Genomic DNA, 27,500 nt, shown 5'->3' with positions numbered 1-27,500 from the left:
AAGTGTATATTTAATTCCTTTATTGACAGACCATTATTCCCATTATAACTTGGAACATTTTAGAGGCTCTTGTTTTAGTCTCTTTCGTAGTTTAGTTGCCTAGAAAACATTAAATTGGCAGTCCATTCTCTTTTGTGCACTTAGGTAAACTTTTTAAATTTTATTTTATTATTGTTTTTTTTACAGTGCTCTGATTGTTAAGGACGAACGTAACAGTAAGAGAAGATTGTTATTTTAGTCTTATTTTACGGCATGATGCGTTTGTGTAATTATTCCTCTATTAAATAAGGTCATGTAATTGTACGTGTGATAATTAGATACAGAATTCAAGGGAAGATGAAAGTGTGGTCTGGTTACTGTTGCCTGTAGGGAAGGAAACAGGAAGTGAATTTTTATTTCTTTTAAAGGTAGCTACAGTATATATATATATATATATATATATATATATATATATATATATATATATATATATATATATATATATATATATATATATATATAAAAAGTATGTAACCTACAGACACTATTGGCTTTCGAGGAGAGGTGTGTGCTGAAAACTAGTCATACTTTAAGGGAAGTTAAGGGTGTAATGTTTATAAAGGGGCTTGAAATTATTTATTTTTTTCTCCCTCTCTCCATATACAAGTGTTCCGAATGTGAAGTTTAGGTATAAACTTGTACTAAGTCAGGTTGTTTTATGTGAGAGCTATTAGTAAAAAAGTGTTGTGTATGGGGAGGGTATAAATGTTTGTGTGTGTGTGTGTTGTGCAGTCGTGGTCAGAGGTCGAATAATACGCCACACTCTCTGCCACTCTCGGCATCTGATTTGCTGAGAGGAGTGGCAAGACACCTCGGAAACTACATTGCTTTTTTCCACCTCTTTTCCTGTAGTTATCTTTTTGGAATCTTTTTTTTTTTATTCTTTCGCTTTTGTGCCTTTGGTCGACTCCTTAGCACGTGAAAAAAAGAAAAAAAAGAAAAGAAAAAAAATATCAGTCGGCAGTTTTGTTTGGTGGGACTCTCTAGCACGTGAAAAGAGGAAAGAAAAAGTGTATCGGTTGTCAGGTTCTGTAAGGAGACTGTCAGTAGATAAGACTTCGGACTGAGGCAAAACAAAAAAGGCAAGGGAGGTGAATCCAGAAGGTTACTACATAGGAACATAGAACATAAGGGAAGCTGCAAAAAGTCCTCCGGCCTACACGTGGCAGTCCCAGCAGGAAACATGCCTACCTGCTTCCACCTGTCATCCTCATCCATAAATTCTTCCAATGTTTTAAAGCTCCCTAATGACTCGGCACTAACAACCTGATTAATAACTCAATTCCATTCATCTACTACTCTGTTTGACAACTAACTCTGTGACCTGACCACAGCTCTATCTGTGTGAACCTGAAGCTTACCTGTCCACATTTGCACTATTAACAAGCTTTCCACCACTTTGAATTCTTCGTAGGTTAGTGAAGTGGTCCTGTGCAAATTTAGATTACAGTTTTGAAAGATAACACTCACAGCAAAGGAGGCGATTAAATATTTATTGAAGTTTTCGCCTCATCTAGTTTATTTTTTTTAAGTAAGATTTTTTTACGTGTCAGGGAGACTGGTCATGGAGAGAGAGAGAGAGAGAGAGAGAGAGAGAGAGAGAGAGAGAGAGAGAGAGAGAGAGAGAGAGAGAGAGAGAGAGAGAAACTCGTTTAACCTGTCGCTCCCAAAAGGTCAGAGAAAGAGAATTAATTACTCTGGCCAATTTACTTCTGAGGCGTCTTGACACTCGTCTTTCGCAACAGTTCAAGTCGTAGGCAGGAGGAAAAACAGAAATTGGTGAAGAGTTCCCAGGGTATAGCAGTAAAAGGGATGTGAGAGTTCAGATACTGGTTAACTCTTGCATTAGTAAGGTGGACAGGAGGATAGAGGTGGGAATAAGTAGAAATTCTTGTTCACCGAGGCCACGGGAGGGGGAAGGCATGCAGTTAGTAAGTTCAGAAGAGCAGTAACCATTGACATAGCGGTACAAGATAACGGGATGCAACATTGAGACACTGTATGAGAGATTAAAGGCATACAGTCAAAGGAGTACAGTTGATGAGATGAAAATGTTTAAACTCCATCCTGTTTAGAAGTATGTGATAAGACTGCACGACTGCTAGGCTTACTTATGTGAAATAGTAAATACCCCACCTGTTCAATGAAATAGTGTCACCAGCAAATCGATGAAATAGTGCCATTAGCAAATAAATAGTAAATATCATCAGCAAATAAGTGAAAAAGTAAATGTCCTGAGCAGTTAAGTGAAATAGTGTCATTAACAATTAAATTAGTAAATGTCACAAGCAAATAAGTGAAATAGTGTCATCAGCAGACAAATATTAAGTCACCAGCACTCTAAGGGTCAACACTCACCTCGAGGAACCACCTGACGCGGTGTGGCCTCGGGTTCGCCTCAATGACACACTCGAAGTACACGTCCTCGCCCGCCTTGATGTTGTCCAGCTGCAGGCGACGACCCACGCGGAGGTCCAGGCGGGGGGAGACTTGGGGGAGAGAGAGGGAGAAGGAGGGAGGGTGAGCGTGAGGCTGTGCTGTGTGTGAAGGGGAGATAGGAGAGGGCACGAGGGAGAGGCAGGTGTGTCTGGAGATAAATGAACAGGTACTATTTTGTATGAGAAGATAATGCGGAAGGGAAAATTGGGTATAGGAGAGGGATTAAGGGAGGAGTGTGTGTTGTGTAGCTAAACTTTGCCATCTTTCAACCTTAAGGCAGGTTTACAAAGTTGTAGGTAAATGGATACGTATTTTTTTATTTTTATTTATTTATTTATTTATTTTTTTTTTGATGGGGGGACTTAAAATTTGCGTTGTATTTGTAAACTTAGTATTTTGTCGAAACTCTGGTATTTTTCATGCCAGAAGCATGTGTTTGTGGATACATGTACAGGTACTGTGTGGACACTTGAAAATTTAGAATGTTTTTGTAGATGTAAACCTAATTATCCTCTACAAAACTTAAAATGCAGGTAATGTTTTATGTAAAAGGTTCTGTGGCCAAGAACAACGAAAAGACATAAAAAAAATGCTCACTTAAAAAGTTCCATTAGAAAAAGTAGGAAAAAAGGACCAGTAGAAAAGAAAGCCTTTAAAAGAAAAAGCCCACTAAAAGAGACTCACTAGAAAAAGACCCAGAAGAAAAAATACCCACCAGAAAAAAAAGACCCAGTAGAAAAAGACCCAGAAGAAAAAAGACCCAGAAGAAAAAAGGACCCAGAAGAAAAAAACACTATAAAAAAAGACCCACTATAAAAAAAAGACCCACTAGAAAAAAGACCCACTATAAAAAGACCCACTAGAAAAAAAGACCCACTAGAAAAAAAGACCCACTAGAAAAAAAGATCTAGAAAAAAAGATCCACTAGAAAAAAAAAAGATCCACTAGAAAAAAAGACCCACTAGAAAAAAAGATCCACTAGAAAAAAAGACCCATTAGAAAAAAAGACCCACTAGAAAAAAGACCCACTGTAAAAAAAGACCCACTAGAAAAAAGACCCACTAGAAAAAGACCATCTAGAAGAAAAGACTCCTCTGAAAAAAAAAAAACTGAAAAAAGACCCATTAAAAAAAGAAACTAGAAAAAAGACTCCCCATAAAAGAATCAGAAAAAAAGGCCTAGTAGAACAAAAAGGCCTTACAGAAATTTGTAGTTCGTGGTGGAAAGAGTTGGAAAAGAGGTGACATTTCATTGATAACTTGAAAATAGGTCAAAAATCTTACTCCTCGTTCTCTTTTCCTTCTCATCATCGGCCTTCGTCACGTTCTTGTAATTTTGTGGTTCGTTTTTGCTCGTAAGGACAAGTTTCTCTCTCTCTCTCTCTCTCTCTCTCTCTCTCTCTCTCTCTCTCTCTCTCTCTCTCTCTCTCTCTCTCTCTCTCTCTCTCTCTCTCTCTCTTCCTTTATTTTTAAGGGTCGTCTCTTTATTTTCGAATTACGCTGTGAACGCTTTCCCGAAAATTTCAAGTCAGGGAAGAGGCAGAATTACTGTGGCAATCACTAACTGGCTACACACACACACTCTCTCTCTCTCTCTCTCTCTCTCTCTCTCTCTCTCTCTCTCTCTCTCTCTCTCTCTCTCTCTCTCTCTCTCTCTCTGTTTCAGTTTCTGTCTTTCTCTTTCTCTTTCTCTTTCCTCGACAAGTTTTGGGGGAATGCAAGAGAGAAAAAAATGTTGAGTCGTTGGAATAACGGAATAAGTTTGAGAGAGAGAGAGAGAGAGAGAGAGAGAGAGAGAGAGAGAGAGAGAGAGAGAGAGAGAGAGAGAGAGAGAGTAGAGGAAATAATCAAGGGAAACGGAATACAGAAACACACACACACACACACACACACACACACACACACACACACACACACACACACACACACACTCACAATATACTCCCAGTCTCCTCGTGTCCTCCACAGCACCGGACGCCCTCAGTACTGGGTTCTCCGCTCTGCAGGTGACGTGGGCCCCATCCTGTGCCCTTCCCCGGGGAGAAGGTGTACGTGGACTTGCTCACGTTGCCCTCCTGAAGCACCTGTGGGAGGGGGAATGGGGGGCAGGTGTTAGTGAAAAAAATAGATTGATTGATTTTCTCTTTAATTTAATGGATGTTTTTTTCTTCCTGTTTTTTTTTCTTTTCTTTGTTTCGCTTATACGTTTATTTTTTCTTTACTTAACAATTCTTTCTTTCTTTGTGTGTGTCTGTCTGTCTACCTGTCTGTTTCTGTCTACTTGTCTATCTGTATCACCTGCTGGAGGGAGGGAGGGAGGGAGGGAGGGGCAGATGGAGGCAGGCAGGTTGAGAGAGAGGGAGAGGCAGGTGTAGGGAGAGGGAGGCAAGTGGAGGGAGAGGGAGGCAAGTGGATAGAGGGAGGGAGGTGGAGGGAGGGAGGGAGAGGTGGAGGCAGGTGGAGGGAGAAGAGAAGTGGAGGCAGGTGGAGGGAGAAGAGAAGTGGAAGGAGGAAGGGAGGGAGGGAGGTGTTAAAAAAAGAAGAAAAAAAAATTAAGTGATTGATTTTTTTTTGTTTCGTTTTTCTTAAAAAAATTCTTCCGTTTATTCATTTAGTCTTTCTGTTTGTCTGTGTCTATCTATTTATTTTATTTATCCATCTGTCTACAGTGTGTATCTACGTATGTATGTATGTGTGTATGTATCTACGTATGTACCTACGTATTTGTGTGTAATTCAGCAAGGCCTGGTCACGAGCGGACCCGCAACCACCGGCCGTTACCCTCTCAGTGCGAGCTCAGAGCTCATTATTACCGATCATTGGGTAAGACTGTGACCTCACAACTGTGACCTCACACACCACACACCCCATCCCCCTGGTCAGGGGAGACAGTTACTGCCCCGCTTGTCAGCGGAAAAATCCCAGAGGTGACCAGTCCCTGGTTTTGTTCAGACCTAAGTCAGCCACGGCGCCAACACTGACTCGGCCCCTTTACCACTGAGCCACGAGGCAGGTGTGTGTGTGTGTGTGTGTGTGTGTGTGTGTGTGTGTGTGTGTGTGTGTGTGTGTTTATCTATCTATCTACCTCGAGATGATTGATTGGTTTATTGATTGATGCACTAGTGTGGAAGACTTGTGGGCAGGCGATGGTGGAAAGAATAAATAAAGAAGAAATGGGAATAGAAGATTATAAGGAGGAGTCAGCAGACACCTGCCACGACGGCTGAGTCACTCCCTGGAAGGTACTGGGGGGTGGGGGTGAAGGGTGCTGGTAACCTGCTGCTCACCCTCCCCGTGTTCCGTCTGTCCGTTTCCTCTCGTGTCTCAATAACGCGGAGTACAGCTGCACCCGGCACTTTAAAAATAATCTTTTATTTTTGAATTTACACTGCATACACACACTGTAATACATCCGCACAATCTTTACACCTAAACTATATACATGAATCAAAATAAAAAAAAAGTAATATTGCAAAGCTTTTCGTTTCATCGACTCCTCTCTCATAACAGACTGTATAGATTCTCAGTGCTGCAGCGTTGCATCTCTTACTATCTTGCTATCTTGCTATCTTTTACCGTTATTGCCTTGGTTACTGCTCTTCTGAACTCGCTAACTGCATGCCTCCCTGCCTCTCGCGGCCTCGCTTCACAGGACTCTCCACTTGCTCTCGTTCCTAGTCTGTCCAGCTTACTAATGCAAGAGTTAACCAGTATCGGGTGGTGGTGAGCAGATCTTTATTGCTTTTAGGTCTCGACACTGGCAGACGCTCTGACGAAACGTAAAGAGGAAAAGATCTCCCGCATGATACTCTATTTTCCCGCCACCACAATCCACAGTCCACTCATTTGTTTAATCCGTTAACCATCATCTTCAGTCTTACATCCCATTTCCTGATAAACTCTGGTACTCTCTTCCTGTTTATGGTTTTCTTTCTTCCTACGACTTGAGCAGTTTCAAGGGAGGAGTTTCAAAACCGTTCAGAAACCAAATTGTCTGTCTCTTGGTTTTCCTTTTGTTTAATTTCGGATTGTAAATAGAAGTTTTCCTCCATTTCTTTCCCCTTTGGCCGGTCTCCCTGACACTGAAATAAAAAAAAATAAGAGAGATGGTAAAGGTGGGTGATGATAAAAGGAAGGCGTGGGAAGATGAAATGCAATGATAGAAGGTGGGGATGGAGAGGGTAGAAGATAGTATAAGAAGGGAGAAATGGAAAGGGCAGGTGATGATGATGGAAGGGAGAGATAGGGAGAACAGTTATGAGGAGGAAGGAAGAAATAGGTTTACGAAGGATGGACAGAAAGAGAAAGAGAGGAAAGGAGAACGAAGTAAAGGAAGGAACGTAGGAGAAAGAGAAAGATGGGAGAGAGAGGAAGGAAGAGGAGGGGGAGGAGGAAGAGGATAGATGGAGACACGGAGAAAGAGGAGGAGGAAAGGAGGGAAAGGAAGGAAGGAGGGAGGAACAGAGATAGGGAAGGAGGTAGGAGGGATAGAGAAAGAGGGAACAGAAGAAGGATATAGATGGAGCACTTAGCAGGGAGGAAGGAAAACAAGGGCAGATATATAGGTACAGAGAGAGAGAGAGAGAGAGAGAGAGAGAGAGAGAGAGAGAGAGAGAGAGAGAGAGAGAGAGAGAGAGAGAGAGAGAGAGAGAGAGAGAGAGAGAGAGAGAGAGAGAGAGAGAGAGAGAGAATCAGTGTGTGTATGTAAGGCTTTCACATTTTTACTCTTACACTTTTTTTCCTTTTTCCCCGCCCTCTTTCCTGGATTTTTGTCCCCTTGGCTAGCACAAAGTCGAAAGGCGCCGCCCAATCAAGTCATTAAGCTCACCTTGACTCGATATTTCAGGGGTTATTTTTCCTTCCTCTCCCTTGTGGTGGGTGTGACTGCCTCTTGTTCTTTGTGTGGTCACCCCCTCCTCTCTCTCTCTCTCTCTCTCTCTCTCTCTCTCTCTCTCTCTCTCTCTCTCTCTCTCTCTCTCTCTCTCTCTCTCTCTCTCTCTCTCTCTCTCTCTCTCTCTCTCTCTCTCTCTCTCTAACATGTTCAGACAGGTAAAATAGAAATGTATAGAAATGCAAAACACGAGGTCTATTTTTTCCGTTATATTTCGTTCACAATATATATATTTTGGTCAGAATATTTTGATAATGGTGTAGAGAATAATTAGAAAAGCTGTGTATACTTCTACGTATGTATGTATGTATGTATGTATGTATGTATGTATGTCTCTTTGGGTACAGTGTGTGTGTGTGTGTGTGTGTGTGTTTGTGTGTGTGTGTGAAATTAAACATCGTGTCTTTTTTCTTATTGAGTTAATTTTGAAAGAGATTGCAGTAAAGAGGAGGAGGAGGGGGAGGAGGAGGAGGAGGAGAAACAGCAGCAACACAAAGGAACACAAAAGAATAACAGATAATACCAAACATGTTGATTTTTACGAGGCTGTGTGAAAAGAAATATAATATTGTAGAGGGAGGAGGAGGAGGAGGAAGAAGAAAAAGGAGAAGAACAAGGACAAGAACAAGTACAAAGAAAAAGGAAAAGCAGATGAGTAAAGTGTGAGAAGATGAAACTGAAGAAGAACAAGAAGAAGAATGAAAATCAAACGAGGATGCTGTAGATTGTAGAAGATAAAGCTGAAGAAGAAGAAGAAGAAGAAGAAGAAGAAGAAGAAGAAGAAGAAGAAGAAGAAGAAGAAGAAGAAGAAGAAGAAGAAGAAGAAGAAGAAAGAAAAAGAAGGACGACAGAGAAGGAGAAAGATGAGGAAAAACAAACAAAAAAGCAAAGACAAACCAGGAAACTGAAAAAAAATAAAAGCCAAACAAAAACATAAATGAAAAAAAGAAAAAAAAACATAGATAAACAGACAAATAGACAAACAAATCATAAAATCAAGTAACGTAGCTTTTCACAAACAGCCTCGTTAGCATCAGGCAGCAAGCAGTGTGGTGGTCGTGTTTACTCATCTTTGCCATCCTTCCTTCTCGTCACCCCGCAGCCCTCAGCGTAATGCATTAGAGTGCCATGCATCACGCTGCCTTACGTTACTCATTCCGACCCCCTGCGATTACTCATATCATGCATCCCCGTAATGCGCAGCAGGTGAGGACAGGTGTAATGATAAGCAAGGTGGTAGTGGTGGTCGGAATGATGAATGAATGTTTTATTTATAGTAGGTGAGGACAGGTGTGATACAATAGCAAGCAAGGTGGTGATGATAGGGGTGGTGATGGACAGGTGAGGACAAGTGTGATAGAATAGCAAGCAAGGTGGTGATGATCGGGGTGGTGATGGACAGGTGAGGACAGGTGTGATAGAATAGCAAGCAAGGTGGTGATGATAGGGGATGGTGATGATAGGGTTGATAGTGCAGCTTTGTGAGGTGAGGACAGGTGTGATAGTGAGGTGATAATGATGATGCGATTATAAAACAACTACGATCATATGACGCCGAAAAAAAGAAAAAAGAATAGATAAATAAAAACATATATACTAGTAATGTTAAAATCTAAGGTAAAAATAAAAAAAAATCATGTTAAACTGGAAAGAATAAAGAAAATCAAGTAAAAACTACAAATTAAGCGGTCTGGGATTTGAATATATGAATTGCGAATGAAGGTTTACTGACTGATGGGAATGCTAGTGCAGGTGTGAAGCGTGTAGCAAGTGAGGGCAGGTGTAAAAATAGTGATAATGATGAGAGGAATGATAGTATAGGTTTTTAATGTATAGGAGATAAGGGCAGGTGTAAAAAATAAGGTGATAATGATAATAATGATAGTAAAGGTTTGAAATGTATGGTGAGGACAGGTGTGTTAGTAAGCAGGGTGACAATGATAGTGATTATGATAGGAAAGGTAGTACAGGTAACCAGACTAGTAGTCAAGGTGATGGGAAAGATAGGTTCCTCTGTTAATGAAGAAGGAAAGTGTACAAGATATGACCGGTAAGATATTGTTGTTAAAGTTGTTAAAGGGAAAGGATTATACAAGATGGCAGGTAAGATGGTAAGACAGCACAAGTAATAAGAGGTGTTGTACAAGGTGGCAGAGGTGTTGTACAAGGTGGCAGGATAGAACAAGTAATAGTGTTATACAAGGCGATATGAAAAAAAGGTAAGATATGAAAAAAAGGTAAGATATGAAAAAAAAGGTAAGATAGGATTTATAAGTAATCGGAGAGCAATGCAAGGTGACAGGATTTTAAGATAAAACAAGTAATCAGCCAAAAATTACACAAGGTGGTATTATTAAGGAAGATTAAGATGATCCAAATAAATAACTGAAGGAAAACTGTTATTCAGCATGGTAAATAAGATCGTTAATATAACACTAGTTTCACCATTTTCACATTTTTTTGTTGTTGGTAAAAAAAAAAAAAATCAGTCTTTTTCCCCCAATTTAGCCTTTTTCAGTACTATCACTGTATGATAGATAATAACACTCTTTATCTCTTGGTTAAAAAAAAAAAGGCAACTCTTTCAATCCTCATGATGCGTAAATGTGCGAATGAATATAGCAACATAGCAACAAGATAGACCAGTGTGAGTCAGGTGGGTAGGGCCAATCAGCATCACATTAAGAATACATGTTAATACTCTCACTTGTGCTTCGGGTGGTGGTGGTGGTGGTGGTGGTGGCGGTGGTGGTGGTGGTCAGATATGTATTAGTAGAGGACAGATACACACAAAGAACCGAACGATAAGCAAGGCATTAAACAAGGTGATAAAGAGTGATTAACTAACGCTATTAATCTGAGGGAGAGAGAGAGAGAGAGAGAGAGAGAGAGAGAGAGAGAGAGAGAGAGAGAGAGAGAGAGAGAGAGAGAGAGAGAGAGAGAGAGAGAGAGATTTAGTATACTGGTCTTCCAAAACTTGTCAAGGGCAACGAAAGAGAGATTGAGAGAGAGAGAGAGAGAGAGAGAGAGAGAGAGAGAGAGAGAGAGAGAGAGAGAGAGAGAGAGAGAGAGAGAGAGAGACTATTGTTATACTCTTGTAAAACTTGTCAACGAAAGAAAGTGAAGCACACACACACACACACACACACACACACACACACACACACACACACACACACACACACACACACACACACACACACACACACACACACACACACACACACACACACACACACACACACACACACACACTCTCTCTCTCTCTCTCTCTCTCTCTCTCTCTCTCTCTCTCTCTCTCTCTCTCTCTCTCTCTCTCTCTCTCTCTCTCTCTCTCTCTCTCTCTCTCTCTCTCTCTCTCTCTCTCTCTCTCTCTCTCTCTCTCTCTCTCTGATAGCGTGTCTCTCTATCCCCGTGTTTGTCGCAGCATAAACCTACTTTGTGTACATGTCCTAGTCTCTGTGAGCCGGCGACGCTGCTCCCGTGTGTACTTTTGTGAAGGGAAAGGTGGAAATGAGAAGCAGAAGGGACGTGGATCAAGACGGGCAAAAAAAAAAGAGAGAAAGAAAGGAGGGTAAAAAAAGAGGGGAGGAAAAAAAAAATTCGACCACCACTCTTACCGTCGCCATGTTTGTTTACTTTCGCTTCAGGAGGAGGAGGAGGTGGAGGTGGAGGAGGAGGAAGTGGTGGATGGGGAATGGAAAAATAGTAGGTGTAGGAGGAGGAGGAGGAGGAGGAGGAGGAAGGGGAGGAAGGGGAAGTAGATGGAAGAGAAAGGAAGGAAGAGAGATCAGATGGAGAGGGGGAAGGGGAGGCAGTGAAGAAGGAGAAGGACGAAGACAAAGAGGAAGAAGAGAAAGAAGAGGGGTCAGGAGGGGTGAAGAGAAGAAGAATGAGGAAGGGGAGGAGAAAGAAGAGGAAGAGAAGGATCAGGAGGAAGAAGAAGCAAAGAGGGAAGAAAAGAGAAAAATAATACGAGAAACGAGGAGGGAGAAGAGAAAGAAGGGAAGGAATGGGAAGAAGAGAAAGAGAAGAAAACATAAGGAGATAGGATGGGAAGGATACCAGGTGGAGAAAAGGAGGAGGGATACGAAAAATGAGATGAGGAGGAGGAGGAAGAGGAAGAGGAAGAGGAAGAGGAAGAGGAAGATTTGCATGCGTACTACTGAGACATAATTTGCACGTTTTTTTTTTTCTCTTATACATTCTGATTCACGTTCCAAGTCGCGTATATTCTAAAGTTTTACTCTCTCTCTCTCTCTCTCTCTCTCTCTCTCTCTCTCTCTCTCTCTCTCTCTCTCTCTCTCTCTCTCTCTCTCTCTCTCTCTCTCTCTCTCATTATTATTTGTATTTTCTTCTACACTGCCATTAACTTTATTTATTTATTTATCTATTTATTTATCTATTTATTTATTTATTTATTTATTTATTTATTTATTTGTTTTGTACTTGTATCTCCCTCCCTCCTTACACCCCAGTACACCCCACTGCACCTCAGCTACACACACACACACACACACACACACACACACACACACACACACACACACACACACACACACACACACACACACACACACACACACACACACCCTTAATCTCTATTCTTTCAAGCTACGGTCGATATTTAAAACCATGCAGAGAGAGAGAGAGAGAGAGAGAGAGAGAGAGAGAGAGAGAGAGAGAGAGAGAGAGAGAGAGAGAGAGAGAGAGAGAGAGAGTGTAAAATAAGGCGTCAGGTCAAGCTGGGTCAACTCATTACCTGAAATTGCATGCTCACTGACCCGGAAATATTGCCCGTGGAGGAGGAAAGGGAAGAGGAAGACATGCGGGAGGGGGAGGAAGAAGAGGAAGGGAGACAAGTAGAGCAGGAGGAGGAGGAAGAAGAGGAGGAGGGGTGTAGATGTAGGACAACGGAATAAAGATAGGAGATAGAGCGAGAGAGAAAGATACAGATTACAAAATTAGGAGGAGGAGGAGGAGGAAGAGGAGGAGGAGGAGGAAGAAGAAGAAGAAAAAGAAGACAAGACAAGACAAGACAAGACATATTTTAAAGCTTGTAAGAGGAGGAGGAGGAGGAGGAGAAGGAGGAGGAGGAGGAGGAGGTTAACATAATAAAGGAGATAGACAAAGAAAAATGGATAATGAGGAGGAGGAGGAGGAGGAGGAGAAGGAGATGAAAGAAGAACGAAATATGCTGAGAACAATATAACAAATGAAGGGGATGGAAGATTAACGAAAGAAAAGAAAAAAGGAAAGAAAAAAATACATGAAAAACAATTAGAGGAGGGGAGAGAAGAAAAAAGAAACACCTAAGAATTATGATAAATGAAGGAGATGAGGGAAGAATAAGGAAAGAAAGGAAGAAACGAGGAAGGAAAATAATTGATGGTGAAGATTACTGGAAGAGGAAGAGGAGGAGGAAGAAGAGGAGGTAAACGGGAGGAAGGAAGGAAGGAGATGAGTGTTTGAGGAGAAGAGAGGAAGAGCGAAGAAGGTAAGAGTCATGTAAGACTGAAAAAAAAAAGACATTTTGGTAGAGAAAGAAGAAGAAGAAGAAGAAGAAGAAGAAGAAGAAGAAGAAGAAGAAGAAGAAGAAGAAATGGGAAGAAGAAGAAGAAGAAGAAGAAGAAGAAATGGGAAGAAAAGGAAGAAAAGAGAAAGAGGAGGAGGAGGAGGAGGAGGAGGAGGAGGAGGAGGAAATGTGAAGGAGTAGTTGTAGTAGTAGTAGTAGTAGTAGTAGGAAGAGGAGGAGGAGGAGGAGAAGAGGAAGAAGGAGAAGAAGAAGAAGAAATAGAGAAAAGAAGAAAAAGAAGAATTAGGAAGAGGATTAAGAGAGAGAGAGAGAGAGAGAGAGAGAGAGAGAGAGAGAGAGAGAGAGAGAGAGAGAGAGAGAGAGAGAGAGAGAGAGAGAGAGAGAGAGGTGGAAAGAGAAAGAAAGAGTATGAGCATTAAGGGCAAGAAAAAGGAAGGGAAGGAAGGAAATGGAAAAAGAAGGAAAGTAAAGAAAAAAAAGCAAGAACGAAGATAAGAAGGAAAAAAAATAAGAGAGAGAGAGAGAATTAGGGAAGAGAATAAAGTGGAAACGGACACTGAGAAAAAATAGAGAACGGAGAAAGCGGATGGAAAATAAAAATAAAGAAGAAAAAAAAAGGGAAAAAGGTTACTCCAACGAAAGAGAGGAGAGGAGAAAGTGAGATAAAAGAAGAGAAAGGCCAAGGGAAAGAATATAATATGGAATGACGGATGAAGAGAGAGAGAGAGAGAGAGAGAGAGAGAGAGAGAGAGAGAGAGAGAGAGAGAGAGAGAGAGAGAGAGAGAGAGAGAGAGGAAAGTTGACACAGATGGAAAACAAAAGACAGGAAGAGGAGGAGGAGGAGGAGGAGGAGGAGGAGGAGGAGGAGGAGGAGGAGGAGGAGGAGGAGGAGGAGGAGGAAGACGGGAAGACAAAATGGGAGAAAGGCAAAAAAAAAAAAAAAAAATACATCGAAGAAGAAACAATAAAAAAATAGAAGAAAAAAAAAGAGAAATAGAGATAGAAAATAATGAAAGATAAAAAAAATAGAAAACATTTAGAAAGAAGAAGAAGAAGAAGAAAGAAGAAAAAAGGAATGGAGAGAATGTCCGAGAACTGAAAGAGAACGAAGAACAAGAACAAGAACACGAGCGAGAACAAGAACGAGAACAAGAACAGGACAAAAGAGAGTAAAAAGGGAACAAGAACAAGAAGACAAAAGAAAACGAAGAGAAAGAAAAGTAAACCAAACAGTGAAAGAGGAACAATAGCAAGAAGGGTAAAGAAGAAGACGAAGAATAAGAATAAAGGAAAAAGAAATAGAAGTAAACGGAATAGAGATTGGAGCTGCAAAAATAAAAATACGGACGAAGAAGAAGAAAGAATAGGAAGATGAAGAAGAAGAAGGAAAAAAAAAGAAGAGGAGGAGGAGGAGAATAAGAATATAAGAATAAAGAGAAGAATAAAAAAGAATAACAACAGCAACAAAAAACAACCGTAACAACAACAACAACAACAACAACAACAACAAAATCACGTGATCCATCATACCCAGGTGAGGTCAAGATCACGTGACTCACCTGTGTGTTGCTGGAGGTCACAAGGTCACCATCCAGCCACCAGGTCAGGTTGGCGGGGGGCGTGACCCTGTGGCTTGGCAGGACAGGGTGTGCAGGCCGCCCTCGTGCAGCCCCGTCAGGTTTCCCTCTATCTTTACCTCGAGCGGCGGAACTATGGGAAGAAAGGTCAGGGTAGGTCAGGAGAGCTTTACGTAGGTGAGTATAGGTCAGAAAGATCGGACGGGAAGTGTATTCAATGTGGTGTGGTCGCTGGAAGGTCGGGAGAGGTATGATATGTCAGGAGAGGTCAGAAGTGAAAGGTTGCGTGTATTTTCTATTCTATTCCTTCAGGACGTCCAGGAATAAGTTAGGTTAGGTTAGGTAAGGAAAGATGTGCTAAGTTTAGACACGTTAAGATATGCCTACAAGATTTTTTTTATTACAATTGGCATAGGACTGTGTATTGATCCTGTACGCAGCGTACATGTACACTCGTGGACCGCACAGAAATACTAGAATAGAAAACAAATGATAATGCAAAGTTGACATGCTTATAACACTTGCCTTTCATTGCCATCCGGAAATTTACCCAACATCCTCTTGAAGCTGCCCACTGCTCGTGCACTTACCACATTTTTAAAGTTTGTTCCAATCATCTGGAACTCGATTAGAATTTAAGAAACGTAAGGAAAACTGCAGGAAGCCATCAGACCTACGCGTGGCTGTCCCTGAATAAAACATGGCTTCTTATTTCCTCCTATCATCCTCATCTGTGAATCAGTTTTTATCTGTCTCCTTTTTTAAATCAGATTTCGTCTAGTTTGTAGCCATTCCTGTTGTCCTGTTCCTTGACTCCCTTTAGTCCCATAACTCATTGAACTGATCTCACCCCTTCTACTGCTTTCCTTGAACTGATCTCACCCCCTTTACTGCTTTTCCTTGAACTGATCTCACCCCCTCTACTGCTTTCCTTGAACTGATCTCACCCCCTCTACTGCTTTCCTTGAACTGATCTCACCCCTTCTATTGCTTTCCTTGAACTGATCTCACGCCCTCTACTGCTTTCCTTGAACTGATCTCACCTCCTCTACTGATTTCCTACTTGACTCTTTTAGGTTGTCAGGTTAGATGAGGTGTTAGATTAATTTAGGTTAGTTTAAGTTTGGTTGGGTCAGGTCCTATCATGTCACCGTGCACCCTACAACTTTTCTATTTTGCTATTTTTAGGGTTAGGTTAGAGCTATGTTTTGTTGGTTAGGTTAGGAAGTTAAATCAGGTCCTGTCTTACCACCGTGCATCCTACACCTTTTCTTTTTAGCTAATTTTAGGGTTGGGTTAAGCTAGATTAATTTAGGTCAGGTTAGGTTGGGTCAGGTTATAGATTACGTTAGGTTGGGTTAGGTTAATTTAAGGTAGGTTAGGTTCTTTCATATCACCACGCACTCTACGTCTTTCCTACTTGGTTATTTTAAGGTCAAAGGGTTTATCAAAAGCGTGCCATGGGGTACACACAGGTAAACACAGGTACACACACGTACGAGTAGTCTGGGTCCACGAAATCCTACACACGCGTGGGATTGTGTGTCTTCGCCAGGTTAGAGGGAACGGGGTAAGCTATCCTGATTGAAGGAAAAGCGAGTGAGGCATAGGAGGGAAAGTGAGTGAGGCATTGGAGGGAAAAGTGAGCGAGGCATTGGAGGGAAAAGTGAGCGAGGCATTGGAGGGAAAAGTGAGTGAGTCATTGGAGGGAAAAGTGAGTGAGGTAATGGAGGTAAAAGTGAGTGAGGCATTGGAGGGAAAAGTGAGCGAGGCATTGGAGGGAAAAGTGAGGCATTGGAGGGAAAAGTGAGCGAGGCATTGGAGGGAGAAGTGAGCGAGGCATTGGAGGGAAAAGTGAGCGAGGCATTGGAGGGAAAAGTGAGCGAGGCATTGGAGGGAAAAGTGAGCGAGGCATTGGAGGGAAAAGTGAGCGAGGCATTGGAGGGAAAAGTGAGCGAGGCATTGAAGGGTGTGTGGGTGTTTGGGTGAGTGTTGGATGTGGTTTCGTTGTAGCTTCATGTCATGGTTTTAATTTTTCATGTTGTATAAAGCACTGAAGATTAAATTCTCTCTCTCTCTCTCTCTCTCTCTCTCTCTCTCTCTCTCTCTCTCTCTCTCTCTCTCTCTCTCTCTCTCTCTCTCTCTCTCTCTCTCTCTCTCTCTCTCTCTCCCCACCACCCTCCCTCCCTCCCTCTACAACAACAACAACAACAACAACAACAACAACAACAACAACAACAACAACAACAACAACAACAACAACAACAACAACAACAACAACAACAACAACAACAACAACAACAACTACTACTACTACTACTACTACTACTACTACTACTACTACTACTACCACCACCACCACCACCTCCACTACTACCACTACACCCACCCACCAACCACCTCCATACACACACACACACACACACACACACACACACACACACACACACACACACACACACACACACACACACACATACACACTCACAGGTCATATCCAGCGTGACTGAGGCGAGGGTGGGCTGGGTCAGGTTGGAGGAGGCGGCGCGGCAGGTGAGAACCCGGTGGAGGTGCTGGCGGGTCAGGTCAGGTAAGGTCAGGGTGTTGCTGGTGACATGACCCTTGACCTCCTCCACCACATCGTCCAGGAGTGACCCCGAGTGCCACCACGTGACCCTAGGGCGCGGCTGACCTGAGGGTGGAGGAGGAGGAGGAGGAGGAGGAGGAGGAGGAGGAGGAGGAGGAGGAGGAGGAAGGTTAGACTGGTAGGATTGGTTTTGTATAGTTTGGTATTGTGTGTGTGTGTGTGTGTGTGTGTGTGTGTGTATGGAGGTGGTTGGTGGGTGGGTGTAGTGGTAGTAGTGGAAGTGGTGGTGGTGGTGGTAGTAGTAGTAGTAGTAGTAGTAGTAGTAGTAGTAGTAGTAGTAGTAGTAGTAGTAGTAGTAGTAGTTGTTGTTGTTGTTGTTGTTGTTGTTGTTGTTGTTGTTGTTGTTGTTGTTGTTGTTGTTGTTGTTGTTGTTGTTGTTGTTGTTGTTGTTGTTGTTGTTGTTGTTGTTGTTGTTGTATTATTATTTGGTATTTTACTTGTATTTTTTTTTTCTTTTTGTTCTCTTGATGTTTCCTTTTATTTTATCTATTTATTTTTTCCTCGTTTTTTTTTTTGTCCTATTTTTTCTCTGTTTTCTGCTTTTTCCGCTTCCTCCTCCTCCTCCTCCTCCTCCTCCTCCTGTCTCCTTGCTGTTCTGTCTCTCTTCCCTGTAGCTAGTGAGAAGTAGTTACCAAACAGCCTTGCAAGGACCAAAAGGTCTGTTGCTGTTTGGCTTTCCTTTGTATTCCTTAGTATTCCTCCTCCTCCTCCTCCTCCTCCTCCTTCCGTTGATTTAATTATTATTATTATCATTATTATTATTATTATTATTATTATTATTATTATTATTATTATTATTATTATTATTATTATTATTATGTAGTTCAGTCGGTGCGCATCTCTCTGCTGTGCTTTGTTCCCTTTTGTGGTGCCGATCTGTGCAGGACAGGGAGGGTTGCACTGTGCCAGACTGTTGTTATTATTATTATTATTATTATTATTATTATTATTATTATTATTATTATTATTATTATTATTACTACTACTACTACTACTACTACTACTACTACTACTACTACTACTACTACTACTACTACTACTACTACTACTACTACTACTACTACTTTACCCTCTCCACCACCACCATTACAAATACCACTGTTATTATTATTATTATTTTTATTATTATTATTATTATTATTATTATTATTATTATTATTATTATTACTACTACTACTACTACTACTACTACTACTACTACTACTACTACTACTACTACTACTACTACTACTACTACTACTACTCTACTACTACTACTACTACTACTACTACTACTACTACTACCACCACCACCACCACCATTACTGTAATCATTACCACCATCGCCATTAAGGGAATTGAGGCAAGAGCTTACTATTCCACTCCAACTCTTAATCACCTGAGATTGAAAAAAAATAAATAAAAAAAATAGGAAAGAAAGAAAAAAAGAAAATGATGTAACTTTAGTACTTCGCCTCATTTATAGAGTGGTGTACGTTTTCTTTCTGTTGGTGCTACTTTTTTGTACTTTTTTCTATTTTATTTTGGATTGAGATTAATTGAAAAGCGGCCTTAAAAAAAAAAAGGTACATCATTTTGTCGATTTTTTTCCACCCAACTCAAAAATTTTATCTGGTTTTGCCACATTTTAGCAGTAATGAATGTGTGTGTGTGTGTGTGTGTGTGTGTGTGTGTGTGTGTGTGTGTGTGTGTGTGTGTGTGTAAAAATATTGATAAACCTTCACTCCGCTTTGATATCTTTAATGGGATTTGTGTTTGTAGTGGTTAGTTATTTCATTTTTGGATTTAGCTTTTTATATGTGTGTTTATTCTTGCCTTTATTTATTTATTTATTTATTCATTCATTCATTCATTTATTTACTGATGTTTATTTTTTTTTTACTTTTCTTTCTTTTCTTTGTTTCTTTCTTTGTTTCTTTGTTCAGTTGTTCATATCAAGCACTGTACTTATTGTTTATTTAGTTCATCCTATCTTTTTTCTTACTTATTTCCTTCCTTCCTTCCTTCCTTCCTTCCTTCCTTCCTTCCTTCCTTCCTTCCTTCCTTCCTTCCTTCCTTCCTTCCTTCCTTTTTTTCTTCCTTCCTTTCTTCCTTTCTTTCATCCTCCCATCCTTATTTCCCTTATCCTTCATATATATCTTTCCATATCCTTATTTCTTCATACCTTCTTCCTTTCTTCAATATTTCTTCCCTCTAACAATGCATTTATTTAACGTTCCCTTCCTTCCTTCATTCCCTCCCTCCCTCCCTCCCTCCCTCCCTCCCTCCTTCCTTCCTTCCTTCCTTCCTTCCTTCCTTCCTTCCTTCCTTCCTTCCTTCAATGCTTATAGGACAGGGAAGAAAGATGCCCTCCATTTAATTCCCTTTCAAACATGCTTCTCTTTTTTCTCCCCTTTGTGAAGGTTTTCGTTTGCCAGACACAAAAATGGCGTATAGAAAGTCGATGCAGAGAGAGAGAGAGAGAGAGAGAGAGAGAGAGAGAGAGAGAGAGAGAGAGAGAGAGAGAGAGAGAGAGAGAGAGAGAGAGAGTCGATAGATGTTTGAGCCAAAGTTTATTTTTCTATATTTCATTTCCATTCTTCGCTAAAGTTCTGAAAGTGAAATCAGAGAGAGAGAGAGAGAGAGAGAGAGAGAGAGAGAGAGAGAGAGAGAGAGAGAGAGAGAGAGAGAGAGAGAGAGAGAGAGAGAGAGAGAGAGAGAGAGAGAGAGAGAGAGAGAGGAACTGCATTACGAGACGACACCATTCTCTCTCTCTCTCTCTCTCTCTCTCTCTCTCTCTCTCTCTCTCTCTCTCTCTCTCTCTCTCTCTCTCTCCTCATTCATCTAACCTTTCCTCTCATTCTCCTTCCATTTAAATTCCTCTCATTCTCTCCACCGCCTCCTCACAATCTTCCCTCCCTCCCTTCCTCCCTCTTTTCTCTCCCCTCCCTCTCTTTGGTCCACCTCTCCAAGATTGCCTCCAAACAGGTAGAGAGAAACGAGTGACTAATGTTCCTCTTAACCTCTGTTTCCTCCATCTGCAAGTGGAGGAGATTACTAGTGGATGGGGAGGGGGAGGGGGAGGGGGAGGGAGATGCAAAACAGGGAAGAGAGAAAGAGAAAGAGAGAAGAGGAAATGAAGGTGTGAAGGTAAGAAGGAGAGGGGAAGAGGAGGAGGGAGGGAGGGAGGGAAGGAGGAAAGGAAGGAGGGAGGGAGGGAGAGAGGCAGGGAAGAGGGGAGGGTAGGGAGGGAAGGAATGAGAGTCGAAGTCTATTGAGACGAAGGAGGGAAAATGAGAGGGAGGAAGGAAGGAAGGAAGGAAGGAACGAAAGAGAGAGAGAGAGAGAGAGAGAGAGAGAGAGAGAGAGAGAGAGAGAGAGAGAGAGAGAGAGAGAGAGAGAGAGAGAGAGAGAGATTGAAAATGTATCCTTAATTTGTTTAATCTCTAAGACCCTCTCTCTCTCTCTCTCTCTCTCTCTCTCTCTCTCTCTCTCTCTCTCTCTCTCTCTCTCTCTCTCTCTCTCTCTCTCTCTCTCCCCCGGGTCATTAACATCACCTGCTCGATTCGTTCAGCAGAGGAAAAATCTGCTAGACCTGAGAACACTTTTACTTTGCTCTCTCTCTCTCTCTCTCTCTCTCTCTCTCTCTCTCTCTCTCTCTCTCTCTCTCTCTCTCTCTCTCTCTCTCTCTCTCTCTCTCTCTCTCTCTCTCTCCTTCCCCCTCTACGTCAACAAGTTTCAATTTCCTTTTTTCTTTTCATTGGCAAAAGCGTTTTCCTTTTTTATCTGTTTTCATTTCATCATTAATTGGACGTTCACACTTTCGTTTACTCTTGGCGTTAGCGTGATTGATGTTTTTTTTCTCTTCCTTTCTTTTATCTCCCTCTTTTATCCTTCCTCACGTTTGTCATTGAAATAGTTTGCTTTTACCTGTTCATCTGTTTTGTGTACTCAGGTGTCCGTGTGTGTGTGTGTGTGTGTGTGTGTGTGTGTGTGTGTGTGTGTGTGTGTGTGTGTGTGTGTGTGTGTGTGTGTGTTTTCTCAGCTCATGTAACTGGTGACGTACTCAAGGTGTCAATAAATCAATAAGGGGATCTATATTTACTTGTCTGTCTGTGTTTACCTTCTCTCTCTCTGTCCATCTACTTGTATTAGTCTATATATATTCATGTAGCATTAGTTTATCTATTAATATACATACATTCTCCTCTCTCTCTCTCTCTCTCTCTCTCTCTCTCTCTCTCTCTCTCTCTCTCTCTCTCTCTCTCTCTCTCTCTCTCTCTCTCTCTCTCTCTCTCTCTCTCTATCATTCCTCTTCTTCTCTATCATCCCCTCTCCCCTTCCTCCCCTTTCATTCTGTCGTCCCCTCTCCCTCTCTCATTCTATTATCCTCTCTCCCTCTCCTCATTGTATCATCCCTCTCCCCTTCCCTCTCATTTTGTTATCCCTCTCCCTTTCCCTCTCATTCTATCATCTCTTCATTTTGTTCTTAATTCTCTCTCGTACTTAATTTTTCACCCGTCTTCCTTCTTCCTTCTTCCTCTCACTGTCACAATCTGTCCGTCTTTCACTTGTTTTTTCATCACTCTCTCCCCCCTTTCTTATTTCTCATCTTTACCCACTTCTCCCTCTCTTTCATTCTCTCACCTCGCTTATCTGTTTACTTTCCTCTTCCTTTCCTTCTCATTCTATTATCCCGGCTTCCTCTTCCTCTCATTCTGTCACCCGTCTCTTTTTCTCTCTCATTCTATCTTCTCTTCATTTTCTCTTTAATCTCCTCTCACTCTTCTTTTTAATCCCTCTCCTTCCTTCCTGTCTATCTCTCACTTATTTTATTCATTCCTTCTCCCTTCTCATCCTCTGTCACTTCTCACTCCCACACTCTCTCCCTCTCTTTCACCTTCCCTTACACACGCTAGCCCACTCACTAAGCCCTCTCACAAACCACTACCCCTCTCACTTCACCCACTCACAACCCTCATACCCCCATCACTCCTCTCCTCCCCTCTCTGACATCTCTCCACTCACCTGTTTACTCACCCTGGCCTCAATTCACCACACCTGTTTACCCACGCACCTGAGCTTCGATTCTCACCTTTGGACGCGTGACAGGTGAGGGTGAGAGCCTTCCCCAAGATGATAGGGGCCGATGACCCCCGATACCTCCAGGCCCTCACGCCCTTCAATTACTACACTCTCCGGGGGCACTGTGGAGGGCGAGAGGGCAGATTAGGTCAAGAGGAGGCAGGGGAGGGATGGTGACATAGTGTGTGTGTGTGTGTGTGTGTGTGTGTGTGTGTGTGTGTGTGTGGGTGCGTGTTGTGTAGAGGTAATGATTAGGAGGAGGAGGAGGAGGAGGGAGGAAGGAAAAAAATACATGACAACGAAGGCAACAGAAAAGAAGATGGAGGAATGGGAGGAAGATGTGGGGAGGGAAGGGGGAAGATGATGTATCTTGTCAACAAATAAGGAGGGGGAGGGAGGTTTACTGGGGGAGTTTGTGTGTATGGGAGGGGAAGGTTTGTAAGGGGCAATGTTGTGAGGAGGAGGAGGAGGAAGAAGAGGAAGAGGAAGGGGAAGATATGATGTGTCTGTAAAGGTAAGGAGGGGGATTGGGGTGGTGACAGGGGGAGTTTGTATAGAGGGGAAGGGATAATATTGGGAGGAGGAGGAAGGGAGGAGGGAGGGAAGGAAAGGGGACACTGTTTTGTGTAGGGGGTGAGGAGGGCAGTACTTGAGGAAGGGTGTGGGAGGGGGAGGGGACTTGGTGTCTCGTGTAGGGGTGAGGAGGGGAGGAGTACTTGGGAGATTGTGTAGAGGGGAGGAAAGGAAGGTTAATATAGGGTAGTGTTAGGAGGAGGAGGAGGAGGAGGAGGAGGAAGTATGGGAATGTAAGAAACGAGGAAAGAGGAAAGAAAGAGACGAGGAGGAGGAGGAGGAGGAGGAGGAGGAGGAGGAGGAGGAGGAGGAGGAGGAGGAGGAGGAGAAATTATAGAATGTACAAAACAAAGGAGAGGAAAAAAGAGGAAAAGAAGAAGAAGAAGAAGAAGAAGAAGAAGAAGAAGAAGAAGAAGAAGAAGAAGAAGAAGAAGAAGAAGAAGAAGAGAAGGAAATGATGAGTACTTTACGTGAGGAGGAGGAAGAGGAGGAAGAGAAGATGTAGGTGAAGGGAGACGGAAAAAAGGTCGTCAAAAAACTAGGAGGAGGAGGAGGAGGAGGAGGAGGAGGAGGAGGAGGAGGAGGAGGAGGAGGATCTGGATGGATATTAATAGGGATGACTTGAGCGCTATTGACATTGGTAATGGAAGGATGGATGGATGGATGGGCGGGGCGTAGTGAGTGAATGAAGGTGTGCCGTGTTGTTAGGGTTAGGTGTGTGTGTGTGTGTGTGTGTGTGTGTGTGTGTGTGTGTGTAGGCCCACTCTCTCTCTCCCTCTCATTGGTTTTCGTGTATAGTAATGAACGGTTTGATTGTGTGGTAGTGTGGTGGTGGTGGTGGTGGTGGTGATGGTAGTGTATTTTTATTGTTATTATTATTATTATTATTATTATTATTATTATTATTATTATTATTATTATTATTATCAGTAGTAGTAGTAGTAGTAGTAGTAGTAGTGTTGTATTTGTTTTAGCAGTTATTATTTTTTATCACCCTCACTACTACTACTACTACTACTACTACTACTACTACTACTACTACTACTACTACTACTACTACTACTACTACTACTACTACTACTAGTCACACTACTACTCATAAGTTTAGTGATAAAAGATAAATGAAACCAAAACTTCGGGCACAACAATTTCACACACACACACACACACACACACACACACACACACACACACACACACACACACACACACACACACACACACACACACACACACACACGGAATCTGATTATGAGTGAAAACCAGCGGCGGAGGAAAACACAAAGATGACGAGAGAATGAGAGACAGAGAGAAAAAAAAAAAGAAAAAGAAAAAAAGTAAATTAAATTAGATTAGCATTTTCAAAGTAACTAGAAAAACGAAAATGGAATTGAAATCTGCGGGTATCATGATAATCCATTCCCAAGTGTGTGTGTGTGTGTGTGTGTGTGTGTGTGTGTGTGTGTGCACGTGAGCGCGAGACTTTTCTGTAAACGAGCAATTAGAGCGTGTAATTGGTAGAGGTAATTAGCGTGCAATCAGTGTGGCTTAATTAAGGTTGATTGATTGTCTGGGGTGGTTCATTTTTGCATGATTAGGCAGGTGTAATTATTCTATTATTTTGTCTTAATAGTAGAATTAGCTATTAAGTGGAAAGGAATGCTTATGGTTAGGCGGTTATGTCATTTCTCTCTCTCTCTCTCTCTCTCTCTCTCTCTCTCTCTCTCTCTCTCTCTCTCTCTCTCTCTCTCTCTCTCTCTCTCTCTCTCTCTCTCTCTCTCTCTCTCTCTCATGTGAACCATATTTTCCTTTGACCCACGTGTTTTCGTTCCATCTGTCTCCTCTTCCTTCTCTCCTCTCGTCTCCTCTTCTTATTTTCCTTCCTCTCCCTTCCTTCGCCTCCTTGTACATTCAGTTCCTGGTCTTGTACTTCTTCTGTTTTCTTTTTCCGTCCCTGTCTATCCCTGTCTTTTATCTGACCTTGTTCCTTCTCCTTGTTCTCTTTCCCTCCTATTCTTTTCTTTTGCATCACTTCTTCGCCTCGTTCATCCTTTTTCTTTCCGTTCTTCCCTGCTTTCTTGCTGTGTTGGTATTAGTTCCCTGTTTTCCCTTTAACTTCCTGATTTCTTCGTTCTCTCACCTTACTCCTCTCTCTTTTTATTTCACTAGTTTTCTTTTTTTCGCTTTATTTTCTCTCTCTCTCTCTCTCTCTCTCTCTCTCTCTCTCTCTCTCTCTCTCTCTCTCTCTCTCTCTCTCTCTCTCTCTCTCTCTCTCTCTCTCTCTCTCTCTCGCCTGCTTTTATTTCTCACTGGCATTCTTTTTGTTTCACTAGCTTTCTTTTTCTGTCTAGCTTTTTTTATGATTTTTGTCTCGCTAACTTCTCGTTTCATTTACTTTTTTTTATTCGTGCTAGTATTATTTTTCTTTCACTAAATTCCTTTTTACCTCTCTTTAACTTCCCCCTCCTCTCTCTCTCTCTCTCTCTCTCTCTCTCTCTCTCTCTCTCTCTCTCTCTCTCTCTCTCTCTCTCTCTCTCTCTCTCTCTCTCTCTCTCTCTCTCTCTCTCTCTCTCTCTCTCTCTCTTGTCATTTAATCATCCATTTATACTTTTCCTCCTAGTATTCCTTTCCCTTTTGCTCTTTTCCCCTTTTTCTTTTTCTGCTATATGACCCAGCTGTTGTGGCGCCTTAACCCTTTACTGCTGCTGGCACATTTGATCTCATGTCCAGCACCCGTAGGCAATTTTTACTCATGAACATTAAAGCTACAATTACTAAAATCTTTACTAGATATTCGGTGACACTTTTTCCTGTGAGTGTAGTCTTTCAAAACCCTCATCAGAAATATTAACCCTATAATATTAACCCTTTGAGCACCACGACATTAATTAGCTCACTTTCATACCATTACAAAAGTGTTTTAAGATACTTTTGTTGTAGTGAAGGTGTGAAAAATGACCTCTAGCTACTCGTCTACAGGTGTTATATCTCAGTTTACTACTTTTCTGGTTTGTGTGATTTTGCGAAGTTTACAAAGTGTCCCTGGTCCTGAAAAGGGTTAAGGTGAGAAGCTGTAACAGTTAATTAAAGGGTAAAGCTTAATAATCAGCCAGTTTCTCCCAAACAGTCAACCAAGCTTCCATTTTTCTCACTTTTTTTTCTCCTCATCTGTCAGTTTATCTTTTCTCCCGAGTCCCTCCCTTTCTCTCCCCAACAATGTCAGTCCTTCCTTTTCTCTCCCCAATCAATCATTCAGTCTTCCTTTTTTGTCCTCAATGAGTTATTTTTTTCTCTCCAGTTAGTAAATCTTTTCTCTCCCCAGTCCCTCCATTTCTCTCCCCAACAATGTCAGTCCTTCCTTTTCTCTCCCCAGCAGTCAGTCAGTTCCTCCTTTTCTCTCTTCTGTCAATCAATCAGCCTTTTCTCCTCAATCAGTCAATTTTTTCCTTCCCAGCAATCAATCAATCCTTTTCTCCCCAGTCCTTCCATTTCCTTCTCGCCCTCAACAATTAGACATTCCTCTTTTTCCTCCCAAATCAATCAGTCAATCCCTTTATTCTCCCCAACAACCAATCTCATTTTTCTCTCAACAATCAGTCAAACCCTTTATTCTTCCCAATCAGTCAGTCCTATTTTTCCTCCCAACACCGGACAAGAAACAAAATATATATAAAACATATATAAAAAGAATGCCCAATCAGTCAGTCAATCTTTTCCTCCCCATCAGTCAATCAACCAGTCCCTTAGTCCTCTTTTCCTCCCCAGCGGTCAGTCAGTCCCCTTATCCTCCCCAACAGTGAATCTCTTCCTTTTTTTCTCACCCACAGTAAAGCAGTCCTCCCTTTTTTCCTCAATCGGTCAATCAGTTAACTTTTTCCTCTCAACAATTAATTAGTCCCTCCTTTTCCTCTCAAACAATGTCAGTCCTTATTTTCTCTCCAACAGTCAATCAGTTCCTTCCCTTTTTCTCCCCAATCAATCAGTCAATCCTTATTTTTTCCCCAACAGTCAATCAGTCGGTTTTATTCCTTTTTCTCTCCAATCATTCAGTCCACATTTTCTCCACTACAGTCTAAATCAGTCGACTTTTTTTCCCTAGTCAATCCTTTATTTCCTCAGTCACATTTTTCCTCCCCATCGATCATCCCCCTTCCTCCCCAACACCCCGACACTCACCCACAACAGAGAGGGTGACGGCGAGGTTCCTGGTGGGGGAGGCGGCGAAGTCCACCCTGCAACGGTAGAGTCCTGCGTCCCCCTCCCTCACTCCCTGCAGGACGAGGCCGGGGGGCGCGAGGTCAGGTCGAAGTGGGCGCGCTCCCCAAGGCCTGACCAGTGGGCGGTGAGGGCGGTGGGTCCCTTCCGTGCGTCGATACTGTTGGGGAGAGAGGAGAGAGTGAGGGGAGGAGGGAGGGAAGGGGGAGAGGGGAGGGACAGGGGTTAGTCTAGTGGTGGTGGTGGTGGTGGTGTGGTTGTGGAGGAATGGTAGTAATAATAGTAGTAGTAGTGGTGGTGGTGGTGTTAGTGGTGGTAATTATAGTGGGTGGAGTGATGGTGACAGTAGTGGTGGTGGTGGTGGTGGTGGTGTCCGTGTGGTGGTGATTGTGGTGGCTAGTGGCGTTAGTTACGATTTTCCGTGGTTAAATTATAAACGTTAGCCTGCAATTTTTCTGGAGGTGGTGTGAGTGGTGATGGCAGCGGTGGTGGTGGTGGTGGTGGTGGTGGTGAGGATGTG

General features: G+C 42.2%; 1 protein-coding gene across 3 annotated transcripts in view; it reads right to left on the bottom strand.

The window, feature by feature from the left end:
• LOC135109642 (uncharacterized) overlaps window positions 1–27,500 on the bottom strand; it is a 105,250-nt gene that overhangs the window by 8,942 nt on the left and 68,808 nt on the right. For all 3 annotated transcript variants that reach the window (XM_064021128.1, XM_064021125.1, XM_064021126.1), the window contains exons 4-9: window positions 26,942–27,140; window positions 22,203–22,314; window positions 16,970–17,173; window positions 14,464–14,614; window positions 4,413–4,561; window positions 2,398–2,528 (exon numbers count right to left, since the gene is read on the bottom strand). The gene's annotated coding sequence lies outside the window, so the exon portion shown is untranslated. The remainder of the gene's footprint in view (window positions 1–2,397; window positions 2,529–4,412; window positions 4,562–14,463; window positions 14,615–16,969; window positions 17,174–22,202; window positions 22,315–26,941; window positions 27,141–27,500) is intronic.

Source organism: Scylla paramamosain, chromosome 19 (genome assembly GCF_035594125.1).
Source record: "Scylla paramamosain isolate STU-SP2022 chromosome 19, ASM3559412v1, whole genome shotgun sequence".
In the NCBI taxonomy this organism is placed as follows: domain Eukaryota; kingdom Metazoa; phylum Arthropoda; class Malacostraca; order Decapoda; family Portunidae; genus Scylla; species Scylla paramamosain.
The sequence above is the reverse complement of the archived record's forward strand: the minus strand, read 5'-3'. Positions and strand labels throughout refer to the sequence as shown.